The sequence below is a fragment of the Lampetra fluviatilis genome, chromosome 24, assembly GCF_964198595.1.
Source record: "Lampetra fluviatilis chromosome 24, kcLamFluv1.1, whole genome shotgun sequence".
Classification (NCBI taxonomy): Eukaryota; Metazoa; Chordata; class Hyperoartia; order Petromyzontiformes; family Petromyzontidae; genus Lampetra; species Lampetra fluviatilis.
This window is the reverse complement of record NC_136298.1, coordinates 1877469-1893655: the sequence shown is the minus strand read 5'-3', so window position 1 is coordinate 1893655 and position 16187 is coordinate 1877469. Positions and strand designations below refer to the sequence as shown.

Sequence of the window (16187 nt, the reverse complement as noted above, 5' to 3'; positions counted from 1 at the left end):
TAGAAGGAGGGAATTCAAATATTTACTCAGAAACATCCATGAAGAATATTCATAACCAAGATGCATTTGGTCAAGGAAATCCAGTGATTCTTACTCATGTTTAATTGAGGGTATTGCTGAATCGTATCGCCAAATTGAATCGAAATTATACTGCTGGTGTCATGCATGGTATGATGCGTACATTTGGACTTCGTGCAGCGCTGGTCTATGCCCTTTGTGAGACAATGGTTGACGGAAAAAGATATCACAGAACTGATTCACGTAACATCATCAAGTTATTCATATCCACACCAGGGGGGCCGCACTATCTGACCTGCCCGACAACAGGAAGACAATTGGTTGTATAACAGTCATAGCAGTATTATTACTTTTCATTTTACATGTTTTTATGCCGACCCCTTGCATACCAACGTGATTTTTGCATTGTATTTCCCTCCATACAAAATATGTAATGCTCTCAATCACTCTTTGTGTGAGACTTTTGTTTTTCTCATATTTATATCCACCAAACTTTCCTGCCTTGTTCCATTATAGAAAATTTCTCAATTCTTATGCGATAGCTAAGCTTCATTGAAATCACAAAACAGAAAATTGTTGTAAATTCACAAAAGAGCATCATGCTGTCAGAAGTGGGATTCGAACCCACGCCTCGATGGGAGACTGCGACCTGAACGCAGCGCCTTAGACCACTCGGCCATCCTGATTGTGGCATGGTGTCACTAGAGGCTAATTTTAATCCATTCTCAGCAATCGATCCACGTGGTTCATGTGAAATAAACATTCCAATTATTTATCTAAGCAAGAACACTTCCTCATCACAAGTGATTCAAGCGAAACAATACCCACCATTTTTGGACAACCTAGTTGTCATTTAGACGGATGCATGATCCTAGAAGGAGGGAATTCAAATCTTTACTCAGAAACATCCGTGAAGAATATTCATAACCAAGATGCATTTGATCAAGGAAATCCAGTGATTCTTACTCATGTTTAATTGAGGGTATTGCTGAATCTTATCGCCAAATTGAATCGAAATTATACTGCTGGTGTCATGCATGGTATGAAGCGTACATTTGGACTTCGTGCAGCGCTGGTCTATGCCCTTTGTGAGACAATGGTTGACGGAAAAAGATATCACAGAACTGATTCACGTAACATCATCAAGTTATTCATATCCACACCAGGGGGGCCGCACTATCTGACCTGCCCGACAACAGGAAGACAATTGGTTGTATAACAGTCATAGCAGTATTATTACTTTTCATTTTACATGTTTTTATGCCGACCCCTTGCATACCAACGTGATTTTTTGCATTGTATTTCCCTCCATACAAAATATGTAATGCTCTCAATCACTCTTTGTGTGAGACTTTTGTTTTTCTCATATTTATATCCACCAAACTTTCCTGCCTTGTTCCATTAAGGAATATTTCTCAATTCTATTGCGATAGCTAAGCTTCATTGAAATCACAAAACAGAAAATTGTTGTTAATTCACAAAAGAGCATCATGCTGTCAGAAGTGGGATTCGAACCCACGCCTCCAGGTGAGACTGCGACCTGAACGCAGCGCCTTAGACCGCTCGGCCATCCTGACTGTGGCATGGTGTCACTAGAGGCTAATTTTAATCCATTCTCAGCAATCGATCCACGTGGTTCATGTGAAATAAACATTCCAATTATTTATCTAAGCAAGAACACTTCCTCATCACAAGTGATTCAAGCGAAACAATACCCACCATTTTTGGACAACCAAGTTGTCATTTAGACGGATGCATGATCCTAGAAGGAGGGAATTCCAATCTTTACTCAGAAACATCCGTGAAGAATATTCATCACCAAGATGCATTTGATCAAGGAAATCCAGTGATTCTTACTCATGTTTAATTGAGGATATTGCTGAATCTTATCGCCAAATTTAATCGAAATTATACTGCTGGTGTCATGCATAGTATGAAGCGTAGATTTGGACGTCGTGCAGCGCTGGTCTATGCCCTTTGTGAGACAATGGTTCACGGAAAAAGATATCACAGAACTGATTCACGTAACATGATCAAGTTACTTCATATCCACACCAGGGTGGCCGTACTATCCGACCTGCCCTACAACAGGAACACAATTGGTTGTATAACAGTCATAGCAGTATTATTAATTTTCATTTTACATGTTTTATGACGACCCCTTGCATACCAACGTGATTTTTTGCATTGTGTTTCCCTCCATACAAAATATGTAATGCTCTCAATCAATCTTTGTGTGTGACTTTTGTTTTTCTCATATTAATATCTACGAAACTTTCCTGCCTTGTTCCATTATCGAATATTTCTCAATTCTATTGCGATAGCTAAGTTTCATTGAAATCACAAAACAGAAAATTGTTGTTAATTCACAAAAGAGCATCATGCTGTCAGAAGTGGGATTCGAACCCACGCCTCCAGGGTAGACTGCGACCTGAACGCAGCGCCTTAGACCGCTCGGCCATCCTGACTGTGGCATGGTGTCACTAAAGGCTAATTTTAATCCATTCTCAGCAATCGATCCACGTGGTTCATGTGAAATAAACATTCCAATTATTTATCTAAGCAAGAACACTTCCTCATCACAAGTGATTCAAGCGAAACAATACCCACCATTTTTGGACAACCTAGTTGTCATTTAGACGGATGCATGATCCTAGAAGGAGGGAATTCCAATATTTACTCAGAAACATCCGTGAAGAATATTCATAACCAAGATGCATTTGATCAAGGAAATCCAGTGATTCTTACTCATGTTTAATTGAGGGTATTGCTGAATCATATCGCCAAATTGAATCGAAATTATACTGCTGGTGTCATGCATGGTATGAAGCGTACATTTGGACTTCGTGCAGCGCTGGTCTATGCCCTTTGTGAGACAATGGTTGACGGAAAAAGATATCACAGAACTGAATCACGTAACATCATCAAGTTATTCATATCCACACCAGGGGGGCCGCACAATCTGACCTGCCCTACAACAGGAAGACAATTGGTTGTATAACAGTCATAGCAGTATTATTAATTTTCATTTTACATGTTTTTATGCCGACCCCTTGCATACCAACGTGATTTTTTGCATTGTGTTTCCCTCCATACAAAATATGTAATGCTCTCAATCACTCTTTGTGTGTGACTTTTGTTTTTCTCATATTTATATCCACCAAACTTTCCTGCCTTGTTCCATTATCGAATATTTCTCAATTCTATTGCGATAGCTAAGTTTCATTGAAATCACAAAACAGAAAATTGTTGTTAATTCACAAAAGAGCATCATGCTGTCAGAAGTGGGATTCGAACCCACGCCTCCAGGGGAGACTGCGACCTGAACGCAGCGCCTTAGACCGCTCGGCCATCCTGACTGTGTAATGGTGTCACTAGAGGCTAATTTTAATCCATTCTCAGCAATCGATCCACGTGGTTCATGTGAAATAAACATTCCAATTATTTATCTAAGCAAGAACACTTCCTCATCACAAGTGATTCAAGCGAAACAATACCCACCATTTTTGGACAACCTAGTTGTCATTTAGACGGATGCATGATCCTAGAAGGAGGGAATTCCAATATTTACTCAGAAACATCCGTGAAGAATATTCATAACCAAGATGCATTTGATCAAGGAAATCCAGTGATTCTTACTCATGTTTAATTGAGGGTATTGCTGAATCTTATCGCCAAATTTAATCGAAATTATACTGCTGGTGTAATGCATGGTATGAAGCGTACATTTGGACTTCGTGCAGCGCTGGTCTATGCCCTGTGTGAGACAATGGTTCACGGAAAAATATATCACAGAACTGATTCACGTAACATCATCAAGTTACTTCATATCCACACCAGGGGGGGCGCACTATCCGACCTGCCCTACAACAGGAAGACAATTGGTTGTATAACAGTCATAGCAGTATTATTAATTTTCATTTTACATGTTTTTATGCCGACCCCTTGCATACCAACGTGATTTTTTGCATTGTGTTTCCCTCCATACAAAATATGTAATTCTCTCAATCACTCTTTGTGTGTGACTTTTGTTTTTCTCATATTTATATCCACCAAAGTTTCCTGCCTTGTTCCATTATCGAATATTTCTCAATTCTATTGCGATAGCTAAGTTTAATTGAAATCACAAAACAGAAAATTGTTGTTAATTCACAAAAGAGCATCATGCTGTCAGAAGTGTGATTCGAACCCACGCATCGATGGGAGACTGCGACCTGAACACATCGCCTTAGATCGCTCGGCCATCCTGCCTGTGGCATGGTGTCACTAGAGGCAAATTTTAATCCATTCTCAGCAATCGATCCACGTGGTTCATGTAAAATAAACATTCCAATTATTTATCTAAGCAAGAACACTTCCTCATCACAAGTGATTCAAGCGAAACAATACCCACCATTTTTGGACAACCTAGTTGTCATTTAGACGGATGCATGATCCTAGAAGGAGGGAATTCCAATATTTACTCAGAAACATCCGTGAAGAATATTCATAACCAAGATGCATTTGATCAAGGAAATCCAGTGATTCTTACTCATGTTTAATTGAGGGTATTGTTGAATCGTATCGCCAAATTGAATCGAAATTATACTGCTGGTGTCATGCATGGTATGAAGCGTACATTTGGACTTCGTGCAGCGCTGGTCTATGCCCTTTGTGAGACAATGGTTGACGAAAAAGATATCACAGAACTGATTCACGTAACATCATCAAGTTACTTCATATCCACACCAGGGGGGCCGCACTATCCGACCTGCCCTACAACAGGAAGACAATTGGTTGTATAACAGTCATAGCAGTATTATTAATTTTCATTTTACATGTTTTTATGCCGACCCCTTGCATACCAACATGATATTTTGCATTGTGTTTCCCTCCATACAAAATATGTAATGCTCTCAATCACTCTTTGTGTGTGACTTTTGTTTTTCTCATATTTATATTCACCAAACTTTCCTGCCTTGTTCCATTATCGAATATTTCTCAATTCTATTGCGATAGCTAAGCTTCATAGAAATCACAAAACAGAAAATTGTTGTTTATTCACAAAAGAGCATCATGCTGTCAGAAGTGGGATTCGAACCCACGCCTCCAGGGGAGACTGCGACCTGAACGCAGCGCCTTAGACCGCTCGGCCATCCTGACTGTGGCATGGTGTCACTAGAGGCTAGTTTTAATCCATTCTCAGCAATCGATCCACGTGGTTCATGTGAAATAAACATTCCAATTATTTATCTAAGCAAGAACACTTCCTCATCACAAGTGATTCAAGCGAAACAATACCCACCATTTTTGGACAACCTAGTTGTCATTTAGACGGATGCATGATCCTAGAAGGAGGGAATTCCAATATTTACTCAGAAACATCCGTGAAGAATATTCATAACCAAGATGCATTTGATCAAGGAAATCCAGTGATTCTTACTCATGTTTAATTGAGGGTATTGCTGAATCATATCGCCAAATTGAATCGAAATTATACTGCTGGTGTCATGCATGGTATGAAGCGTACATTTGGACTTCGTGCAGCGCTGGTCTATGCCCTTTGTGAGACAATGGTTGACGGAAAAAGATATCACAGAACTGAATCACGTAACATCATCAAGTTATTCATATCCACACCAGGGGGGCCGCACAATCTGACCTGCCCTACAACAGGAAGACAATTGGTTGTATAACAGTCATAGCAGTATTATTAATTTTCATTTTACATGTTTTTATGCCGACCCCTTGCATACCAACGTGATTTTTTGCATTGTGTTTCCCTCCATACAAAATATGTAATGCTCTCAATCACTCTTTGTGTGTGACTTTTGTTTTTCTCATATTTATATCCACCAAACTTTCCTGCCTTGTTCCATTATCGAATATTTCTCAATTCTATTGCGATAGCTAAGTTTCATTGAAATCACAAAACAGAAAATTGTTGTTAATTCACAAAAGAGCATCATGCTGTCAGAAGTGGGATTCGAACCCACGCCTCCAGGGGAGACTGCGACCTGAACGCAGCGCCTTAGACCGCTCGGCCATCCTGACTGTGTAATGGTGTCACTAGAGGCTAATTTTAATCCATTCTCAGCAATCGATCCACGTGGTTCATGTGAAATAAACATTCCAATTATTTATCTAAGCAAGAACACTTCCTCATCACAAGTGATTCAAGCGAAACAATACCCACCATTTTTGGACAACCTAGTTGTCATTTAGACGGATGCATGATCCTAGAAGGAGGGAATTCCAATATTTACTCAGAAACATCCGTGAAGAATATTCATAACCAAGATGCATTTGATCAAGGAAATCCAGTGATTCTTACTCATGTTTAATTGAGGGTATTGCTGAATCTTATCGCCAAATTTAATCGAAATTATACTGCTGGTGTAATGCATGGTATGAAGCGTACATTTGGACTTCGTGCAGCGCTGGTCTATGCCCTGTGTGAGACAATGGTTCACGGAAAAATATATCACAGAACTGATTCACGTAACATCATCAAGTTACTTCATATCCACACCAGGGGGGGCGCACTATCCGACCTGCCCTACAACAGGAAGACAATTGGTTGTATAACAGTCATAGCAGTATTATTAATTTTCATTTTACATGTTTTTATGCCGACCCCTTGCATACCAACGTGATTTTTTGCATTGTGTTTCCCTCCATACAAAATATGTAATTCTCTCAATCACTCTTTGTGTGTGACTTTTGTTTTTCTCATATTTATATCCACCAAAGTTTCCTGCCTTGTTCCATTATCGAATATTTCTCAATTCTATTGCGATAGCTAAGTTTAATTGAAATCACAAAACAGAAAATTGTTGTTAATTCACAAAAGAGCATCATGCTGTCAGAAGTGTGATTCGAACCCACGCATCGATGGGAGACTGCGACCTGAACACATCGCCTTAGATCGCTCGGCCATCCTGCCTGTGGCATGGTGTCACTAGAGGCAAATTTTAATCCATTCTCAGCAATCGATCCACGTGGTTCATGTAAAATAAACATTCCAATTATTTATCTAAGCAAGAACACTTCCTCATCACAAGTGATTCAAGCGAAACAATACCCACCATTTTTGGACAACCTAGTTGTCATTTAGACGGATGCATGATCCTAGAAGGAGGGAATTCCAATATTTACTCAGAAACATCCGTGAAGAATATTCATAACCAAGATGCATTTGATCAAGGAAATCCAGTGATTCTTACTCATGTTTAATTGAGGGTATTGTTGAATCGTATCGCCAAATTGAATCGAAATTATACTGCTGGTGTCATGCATGGTATGAAGCGTACATTTGGACTTCGTGCAGCGCTGGTCTATGCCCTTTGTGAGACAATGGTTGACGAAAAAGATATCACAGAACTGATTCACGTAACATCATCAAGTTACTTCATATCCACACCAGGGGGGCCGCACTATCCGACCTGCCCTACAACAGGAAGACAATTGGTTGTATAACAGTCATAGCAGTATTATTAATTTTCATTTTACATGTTTTTATGCCGACCCCTTGCATACCAACATGATATTTTGCATTGTGTTTCCCTCCATACAAAATATGTAATGCTCTCAATCACTCTTTGTGTGTGACTTTTGTTTTTCTCATATTTATATTCACCAAACTTTCCTGCCTTGTTCCATTATCGAATATTTCTCAATTCTATTGCGATAGCTAAGCTTCATAGAAATCACAAAACAGAAAATTGTTGTTTATTCACAAAAGAGCATCATGCTGTCAGAAGTGGGATTCGAACCCACGCCTCCAGGGGAGACTGCGACCTGAACGCAGCGCCTTAGACCGCTCGGCCATCCTGACTGTGGCATGGTGTCACTAGAGGCTAGTTTTAATCCATTCTCAGCAATCGATCCACGTGGTTCATGTGAAATAAACATTCCAATTATTTATCTAAGCAAGAACACTTCCTCATCACAAGTGATTCAAGCGAAACAATATCCACCATTTTTGGACAACCTAGTTGTCATTTAGACGGATGCATGATCCCAGAAGGAGGGAATTCCAATATTTACTCAGAAACATCCGTGAAGAATATTCATAACCAAGATGCATTTGATCAAGGAAATCCAGTGATTCTTACTCATGTTTAATTGAGGGTATTGCTGAATCTTATCGCCAAATTTAATCGAAATTATACTGCTGGTGTCATGCATGGTATGAAGCGTACATTTGGACTTCGTGCAGCGCTGGTCTATGCCCTGTGTGAGACAATGGTTCACGGAAAAATATATCACAGAACTGATTCACGTAACATCATCAATTTACTTCATATCCACACCAGGGGGGCCGCACTATCCGACCTGCCCTACAACAGGAAGACAATTGGTTGTATAACAGTCATAGCAGTATTATTAATTTTCATTTTACGTGTTTTTATGCCGACCCCTTGCATACCAACGTGATTTTTTGCATTGTGTTTCCCTCCATACAAAATATGTAATGCTCTCAATCACTCTTTGTGTGTGACTTTTGTTTTTCTCATATTTATATCCACCAAACTTTCCTGCCTTGTTCCATTATCGAATATTTCTCAATTCTATTGCGATAGCTAAGTTTCATTGAAATCACAAAACAGAAAATTGTTGTTAATTCACAAAAGAGCATCATGCTGTCAGAAGTGGGATTCGAACCCACGCCTCCAGGGGAGACTGCGACCTGAACGCAGCGCCTTAGACCGCTCGGCCATCCTGACTGTGGCATGGTGTCACTAGAGGCAAATTTTAATCCATTCTCAGCAATCGATCCACGTGGTTCATGTGAAATAAACATTCCAATTATTTATCTAAGCAAGAACACTTCCTCATCACAAGTGATTCAAGCGAAACAATACCCACCATTTTTGGACAACCTAGTTGTCATTTAGACGGATGCATGATCCTAGAAGGAGGGAATTCCAATATTTACTCAGAAACATCCGTGAAGAATATTCATAACCAAGATGCATTTGATCAAGGAAATCCAGTGATTCTTACTCATGTTTAATTGAGGGTATTGCTGAATCGTATCGCCAAATTGAATAGAAATTATACTGCTGGTGTCATGCATGATATGAAGCGTACATTTGGACTTCGTGCAGCGCTGGTCTATGCCCTTTGTGAGACAATGGTTGACGGAAAAAGATATCACAGAACTGATTCACGTAACATCATCAAGTTATTCATATCCACACCAGGGGGGCCGCACTATCTGACCTGCCCTACAACAGGAAGACAATTTGTTGTATAACAGTCATAGCAGTATTATTAATTTTCATTTTACATGTTTTTATGCCGACCCCTTGCATACCAACGTGATTTTTTGCATTGTGTTTCCCTCCATACAAAATATGTAATGCTCTCAATCACTCTTTGTGTGTGACTTTTGTTTTTCTCATATTTATAATCACCAAACTTTCCTGCCTTGTTCCATTATCGAATATTTCTCAATTCTATTGCGATAGCTAAGCTTCATTGAAATCACAAAACAGAAAATTGTTGTTAATTCACAAAAGCGCATCATGCTGTCAGAAGTGGGATTCGAACCCACGCCTCCAGGGGAGACTGCGACCTGAACGCAGCGCCTTAGACCGCTCGGCCATCCTGACTGTGGCATGGTGTCACTAGAGGCTAATTTTAATCCATTCTCAGCAATCGATCCACGTGGTTCATGTGAAATAAACATTCCAATTATTTATCTAAGCAAGAACACTTCCTCATCACAAGTGATTCAAGCGAAACAATACCCACCATTTTTGGACAACCTAGTTGTCATTTAGACGGATGCATGATCCTAGAAGGAGGGAATTCCAATATTTACTCAGAAACATCCGTGAAGAATATTCATAACCAAGATGCATTTGATCAAGGAAATCCAGTGATTCTTACTCATGTTTAATTGAGGGTATTGCTGAATCTTATCGCCAAATTTAAACGAAATTATGCTGCTGGTGTCATGCATGGTATGAAGCGTACATTTGGACTTCGTGCAGCGCTGGTCTATGCCCTGTGTGAGACAATGGTTCACGGAAAAATATATCACAGAACTGATTCACGTAACATCATCAAGTTACTTCATATCCACACCAGGGGGGCCGCACTATCCGACCTGCCCTACAACAGGAAGACAATTGGTTGTATAACAGTCATAGCAGTATTATTAATTTTCATTTTACGTGTTTTTATGCCGACCCCTTGCATACCAACGTGATTTTTTGCATTGTGTTTCCCTCCATACAAAATATGTAATGCTCTCAATCACTCTTTGTGTGTGACTTTTGATTTTCTCATATTTAGATCCACCAAACTTTCCTGCCTTGTTCCATTATCGAATATTTCTCAATTCTATTGCGATAGCTAAGTTTCATTGAAATCACAAAACAGAAAATTGTTGTTAATTCACAAAAGAGCATCATGCTGTCAGAAGTGGGATTCGAACCCACGCCTCCAGGGGAGACTGCGACCTGAACGCAGCGCCTTAGACCGCTCGGCCATCCTGACTGTGGCATGATGTCACTAGAGGCACATTTTAATCCATTCTCAGCAATCGATCCACGTGGTTCATGTGAAATAAACATTCCAATTATTTATCTAAGCAAGAACACTTCCTCATCACAAGTGATTCAAGCGAAACAATACCCACCATTTTTGGACAACCTAGTTGTCATTTAGACGGATGCATGATCCTAGAAGGAGGGAATTCCAATATTTACTCAGAAACATCCGTGAAGAATATTCATAACCAAGATGCATTTGATCAAGGAAATCCAGTGATTCTTACTCATGTTTAATTGAGGGTATTGCTGAATCGTATCGCCAAATTGAATAGAAATTATACTGCTGGTGTCATGCATGATATGAAGCGTACATTTGGACTTCGTGCAGCGCTGGTCTATGCCCTTTGTGAGACAATGGTTGACGGAAAAAGATATCACAGAACTGATTCACGTAACATCATCAAGTTATTCATATCCACACCAGGGGGGCCGCACTATCTGACCTGCCCTACAACAGGAAGACAATTTGTTGTATAACAGTCATAGCAGTATTATTAATTTTCATTTTACATGTTTTTATGCCGACCCCTTGCATACCAACGTGATTTTTTGCATTGTGTTTCCCTCCATACAAAATATGTAATGCTCTCAATCACTCTTTGTGTGTGACTTTTGTTTTTCTCATATTTATAATCACCAAACTTTCCTGCCTTGTTCCATTATCGAATATTTCTCAATTCTATTGCGATAGCTAAGCTTCATTGAAATCACAAAACAGAAAATTGTTGTTAATTCACAAAAGCGCATCATGCTGTCAGAAGTGGGATTCGAACCAACGCCTCCAGGGGAGACTGCGACCTGAACGCAGCGCCTTAGACCGCTCGGCCATCCTGACTGTGGCATGGTGTCACTAGAGGCAAATTTTAATCCATTCTCAGCAATCGATCCACGTGGTTCATGTGAAATAAACATTCCAATTATTTATCTAAGCAAGAACACTTCCTCATCACAAGTGATTCAAGCGAAACAATACCCACCATTGTTAGACAACCTAGTTGTCATTTAGACGGATGCATGATCCTAGAAGGAGGGAATTCCAATATTTACTCAGAAACATCCGTGAAGAATATTCATAACCAAGATGCATTTGATCAAGGAAATCCAGTGATTCTTACTCATGTTTAATTGAGGGTATTGCTGAATCGTATCGCCAAATTGAATAGAAATTATACTGCTGGTGTCATGCATGATATGAAGCGTACATTTGGACTTCATGCAGCGCTGGTCTATGCCCTTTGTGAGACAATGGTTGACGGAAAAAGATATCACAGAACTGATTCACGTAACATCATCAAGTTATTCATATCCACACCAGGGGGGGCCGCACTATCTGACCTGCCCTACAACAGGAAGACAATTTGTTGTATAACAGTCATAGCAGTATTATTAATTTTCATTTTACATGTTATTATGCCGACCCCTTGCATACCAACTTGATATTTTGCATTGTGTTTCCCTCCATACAAAATATGTAATGCTCTCAATCACTCTTTGTGTGTGACTTTTGTTTTTCTCATATTTATATTCACCAAACTTTCCTGCCTTGTTCCATTATCGAATATTTCTCAATTCTATTGCGATAGCTAAGCTTCATTGAAATCACAAAACAGAAAATTGTTGTTAATTCACAAAAGAGCATCATGCTGTCAGAAGTGGGATTCGAACCCACGCCTCCAGGGGAGACTGCGACCTGAACGCAGCGCCTTAGATCGCTCGGCCATCCTGACTGTGGCATGGTGTCACTAGAGGCTAATTTTAATCCATTCTCAGCAATCGATCCACGTGGTTCATGTGAAATAAACATTCCAATTATTTATCTAAGCAAGAACACTTCCTCATCACAAGTGATTCAAGCGAAACAATACCCACCATTTTTGGACAACCTAGTTGTCATTTAGACGGATGCATGATCCTAGAAGGAGGGAATTCCAATATTTACTCAGAAACATCCGTGAAGAATATTCATAACCAAGATGCATTTGGTCAAGGAAATCCAGTGATTCTTACTCATGTTTAATTGAGGATATTGCTGAATCTTATCGCCAAATTGAATGGAAATTATACTGCTGGTTTCATGCATGGTATGAAGCGTACATTTGGACGTCGTGCAGCGCTGGTCTATGCCCTTTGTGAGACAATGGTTCACGGAAAAAGATATCACAGAACCGATTCACGTAATATCATCAAGTTACTTCATATCCACACCAGGGGGGCCGCACTATCCGACTTGCCCTACAACAGGAAGACAATTGGCTGTATAACAGTCATAGCAGTATTATTAATTTTCATTTTACATGTTTTTATGCCGACCCCTTGCATACCAACGTGATTTTTTGCATTGTGTTTCCCTCCATACAAAATATGTAATGCTCTCAATCACTCTTTGTGTGTGACTTTGGATTTTCTCATATTTATATTCACCAAACTTTCCTGCCTTGTTCCATTATCGAATATTTCTCAATTCTATTGCGATAGCTAAGCTTCATTGAAATCACAAAACAGAAAATTGTTGTTAATTCACAAAAGAGCATCATGCTGTCAGAAGTGGGATTCGAACCCACGCCTCCAGGGGAGACTGCGACCTGAACGCAGCGCCTTAGACCGCTCGGCCATCCTGACTGTGGCATGGAGTCACTAGAGGCAAATTTTAATCCATTCTCAGCAATCGATCCACGTGGTTCATCTGAAATAAACATTCCAATTATTTATCTAAGCAAGAACACTTCCTCATCACAAGTGATTCAAGCGAAACAATACCCACCATTTTTGGACAACCTAGTTGTCATTTAGACGGATGCATGATCCTAGAAGGAGGGAATTCCAATATTTACTCAGAAACATCCGTGAAGAATATTCATAACCAAGATGCATTTGGTCAAGGAAATCCAGTGATTCTTACTCATGTTTAATTGAGGATATTGCTGAATCTTATCGCCAAATTGAATGGAAATTATACTGCTGGTTTCATGCATGGTATGAAGCGTACATTTGGACGTCGTGCAGCGCTGGTCTATGCCCTTTGTGAGACAATGGTTCACGGAAAAAGATATCACAGAACTGATTCACGTAATATCATCAAGTTATTCATATCCACACCAGGGGGGCCGCACTATCTGACCTGCCCTACAACAGGAAGACAATTTGTTGTATAACAGTCATAGCAGTATTATTAATTTTCATTTTACATGTTTTTATGCCGACCCCTTGCATACCAACGTGATTTTTTGCATTGTGTTTCCCTCCATACAAAATATGTAATGCTCTCAATCACTCTTTGTGTGTGACTTTGGATTTTCTCATATTTATATTCACCAAACTTTCCTGCCTTGTTCCATTATCGAATATTTCTCAATTCTATTGCGATAGCTAAGCTTCATTGAAATCACAAAACAGAAAATTGTTGTTAATTCACAAAAGAGCATCATGCTGTCAGAAGTGGGATTCGAACCCACGCCTCCAGGGGAGACTGCGACCTGAACGCAGCGCCTTAGACCGCTCGGCCATCCTGACTGTGGCATGGTGTCACTAGAGGCTAATTTTAATCCATTCTCAGCAATCGATCCACGTGGTTCATGTGAAATAAACATTCCAATTATTTATCTAAGCAAGAACACTTCCTCATCACAAGTGATTCAAGCGAAACAATACCCACCATTTTTGGACAACCTAGTTGTCATTTAGACGGATGCATGATCCTAGAAGGAGGGAATTCCAATATTTACTCAGAAACATCCGTGAAGAATATTCATAACCAAGATGCATTTGATCAAGGAAATCCAGTGATTCTTACTCATGTTTAATTGAGGGTATTGCTGAATCGTATCGCCAAATTGAATAGAAATTATACTGCTGGTGTCATGCATGATATGAAGCGTACATTTGGACTTCGTGCAGCGCTGGTCTATGCCCTTTGTGAGACAATGGTTGACGGAAAAAGATATCACAGAACTGATTCACGTAACATCATCAAGTTATTCATATCCACACCAGGGGGGCCGCACTATCTGACCTGCCCTACAACAGGAAGACAATTTGTTGTATAACAGTCATAGCAGTATTATTAATTTTCATTTTACATGTTTTTATGCCGACCCCTTGCATACCAACGTGATTTTTTGCATTGTGTTTCCCTCCATGCAAAATATGTAATGCTCTCAATCACTCTTTGTGTGACTTTTGTTTTTCTCATATTTATAATCACCAAACTTTCCTGCCTTGTTCCATTATCGAATATTTCTCAATTCTATTGCGATAGCTAAGCTTCATTGAAATCACAAAACAGAAAATTGTAGTTAATTCACAAAAGAGCATCATGCCGTCAGAAGTAGGATTCGAACCCACGCCTCCAGGGGAGACTGCGACCTGAACGCAGCACCTTAGACCGCTCGGCCATCCTGACTGTGGCATGGTGTCACTAGAGGCTAATTTTAATCCATTCTCAGCAATCGATCCACGTGGTTCATGTGAAATAAACATTCCAATTATTTATCTAAGCAAGAACACTTCCTCATCACAAGTGATTCAAGCGAAACAATACCCACCATTTTTGGACAACCTAGTTGTCATTTAGACGGATGCATGATCCTAGAAGGAGGGAATTCCAATATTTACTCAGAAACATCCGTGAAGAATATTCATAACCAAGATGCATTTGGTCAAGGAAATCCAGTGATTCTTACTCATGTTTAATTGAGGATATTGCTGAATCTTATCGCCAAATTGAATGGAAATTATACTGCTGGTTTCATGCATGGTATGAAGCGTACATTTGGACGTCGTGCAGCACTGGTCTATGCCCTTTGTGAGACAATGGTTCACGGAAAAAGATATCACAGAACTGATTCACGTAATATCATCAAGTTACTTCATATCCACACCAGGGGGGCCGCACTATCCGACTTGCCCTACAACAGGAAGACAATTGGCTGTATAACAGTCATAGCAGTATTATTAATTTTCATTTTACATGTTTTTATGCCGACCCCTTGCATACCAACGTGATTTTTTGCATTGTTTCCCTCCATACAAAATATGTAATGCTCTCAATCACTCTTTGTGTGTGACTTTTGATTTTCTCATATTTATATTCACCAAACTTTCCTGCCTTGTTCCATTATCGAATATTTCTCAATTCTATTGCGATAGCTAAGCTTCATTGAAATCACAAAACAGAAAATTGTTGTTAATTCACAAAAGAGCATCATGCTGTCAGAAGTGGGATTCGAACCCACGCCTCCAGGGGAGACTGCGACCTGAACGCAGCGCCTTAGACCGCTCGGCCATCCTGACTGTGGCATGGAGTCACTAGAGGCAAATTTTAATCCATTCTCAGCAATCGATCCACGTGGTTCATCTGAAATAAACATTCCAATTATTTATCTAAGCAAGAACACTTCCTCATCACAAGTGATTCAAGCGAAACAATACCCACCATTTTTGGACAACCTAGTTGTCATTTAGACGGATGCATGATCCTAGAAGGAGGGAATTCCAATATTTACTCAGAAACATCCGTGAAGAATATTCATAACCAAGATGCATTTGGTCAAGGAAATCCAGTGATTCTTACTCATGTTTAATTGAGGATATTGCTGAATCTTATCGCCAAATTGAATGGAAATT

General features: G+C 39.7%; 12 non-coding genes across 12 annotated transcripts; all 12 read right to left on the bottom strand.

Annotated features, from left to right (window-relative positions):
* Positions 1 to 1512: 1512 nt before the first annotated feature.
* TRNAL-CAG (transfer RNA leucine (anticodon CAG)) lies at positions 1513 to 1595 on the bottom strand. Its single transcript has one exon. It is a non-coding gene; the product is annotated as a tRNA-Leu (tRNA).
* Positions 1596 to 3294: 1699 nt separating this feature from the next.
* Positions 3295 to 3377, bottom strand: TRNAL-CAG (transfer RNA leucine (anticodon CAG)). The gene has a single exon. It is a non-coding gene; the product is annotated as a tRNA-Leu (tRNA).
* Positions 3378 to 5077: 1700 nt separating this feature from the next.
* On the bottom strand, positions 5078 to 5160 carry TRNAL-CAG (transfer RNA leucine (anticodon CAG)). The gene has a single exon. It is a non-coding gene; the product is annotated as a tRNA-Leu (tRNA).
* An 808-nt stretch (positions 5161 to 5968) lies between these two features.
* Positions 5969 to 6051, bottom strand: TRNAL-CAG (transfer RNA leucine (anticodon CAG)). The gene has a single exon. It is a non-coding gene; the product is annotated as a tRNA-Leu (tRNA).
* Positions 6052 to 7751: 1700 nt separating this feature from the next.
* On the bottom strand, positions 7752 to 7834 carry TRNAL-CAG (transfer RNA leucine (anticodon CAG)). Its single transcript has one exon. It is a non-coding gene; the product is annotated as a tRNA-Leu (tRNA).
* An 809-nt stretch (positions 7835 to 8643) lies between these two features.
* On the bottom strand, positions 8644 to 8726 carry TRNAL-CAG (transfer RNA leucine (anticodon CAG)). The gene has a single exon. It is a non-coding gene; the product is annotated as a tRNA-Leu (tRNA).
* An 808-nt stretch (positions 8727 to 9534) lies between these two features.
* TRNAL-CAG (transfer RNA leucine (anticodon CAG)) lies at positions 9535 to 9617 on the bottom strand. The gene has a single exon. It is a non-coding gene; the product is annotated as a tRNA-Leu (tRNA).
* An 809-nt stretch (positions 9618 to 10426) lies between these two features.
* TRNAL-CAG (transfer RNA leucine (anticodon CAG)) lies at positions 10427 to 10509 on the bottom strand. Its single transcript has one exon. It is a non-coding gene; the product is annotated as a tRNA-Leu (tRNA).
* Positions 10510 to 12209: 1700 nt separating this feature from the next.
* Positions 12210 to 12292, bottom strand: TRNAL-CAG (transfer RNA leucine (anticodon CAG)). Its single transcript has one exon. It is a non-coding gene; the product is annotated as a tRNA-Leu (tRNA).
* An 809-nt stretch (positions 12293 to 13101) lies between these two features.
* On the bottom strand, positions 13102 to 13184 carry TRNAL-CAG (transfer RNA leucine (anticodon CAG)). The gene has a single exon. It is a non-coding gene; the product is annotated as a tRNA-Leu (tRNA).
* Positions 13185 to 13992: 808 nt separating this feature from the next.
* Positions 13993 to 14075, bottom strand: TRNAL-CAG (transfer RNA leucine (anticodon CAG)). Its single transcript has one exon. It is a non-coding gene; the product is annotated as a tRNA-Leu (tRNA).
* A 1696-nt stretch (positions 14076 to 15771) lies between these two features.
* Positions 15772 to 15854, bottom strand: TRNAL-CAG (transfer RNA leucine (anticodon CAG)). The gene has a single exon. It is a non-coding gene; the product is annotated as a tRNA-Leu (tRNA).
* Between the last annotated feature and the right edge of the window lie 333 nt (positions 15855 to 16187).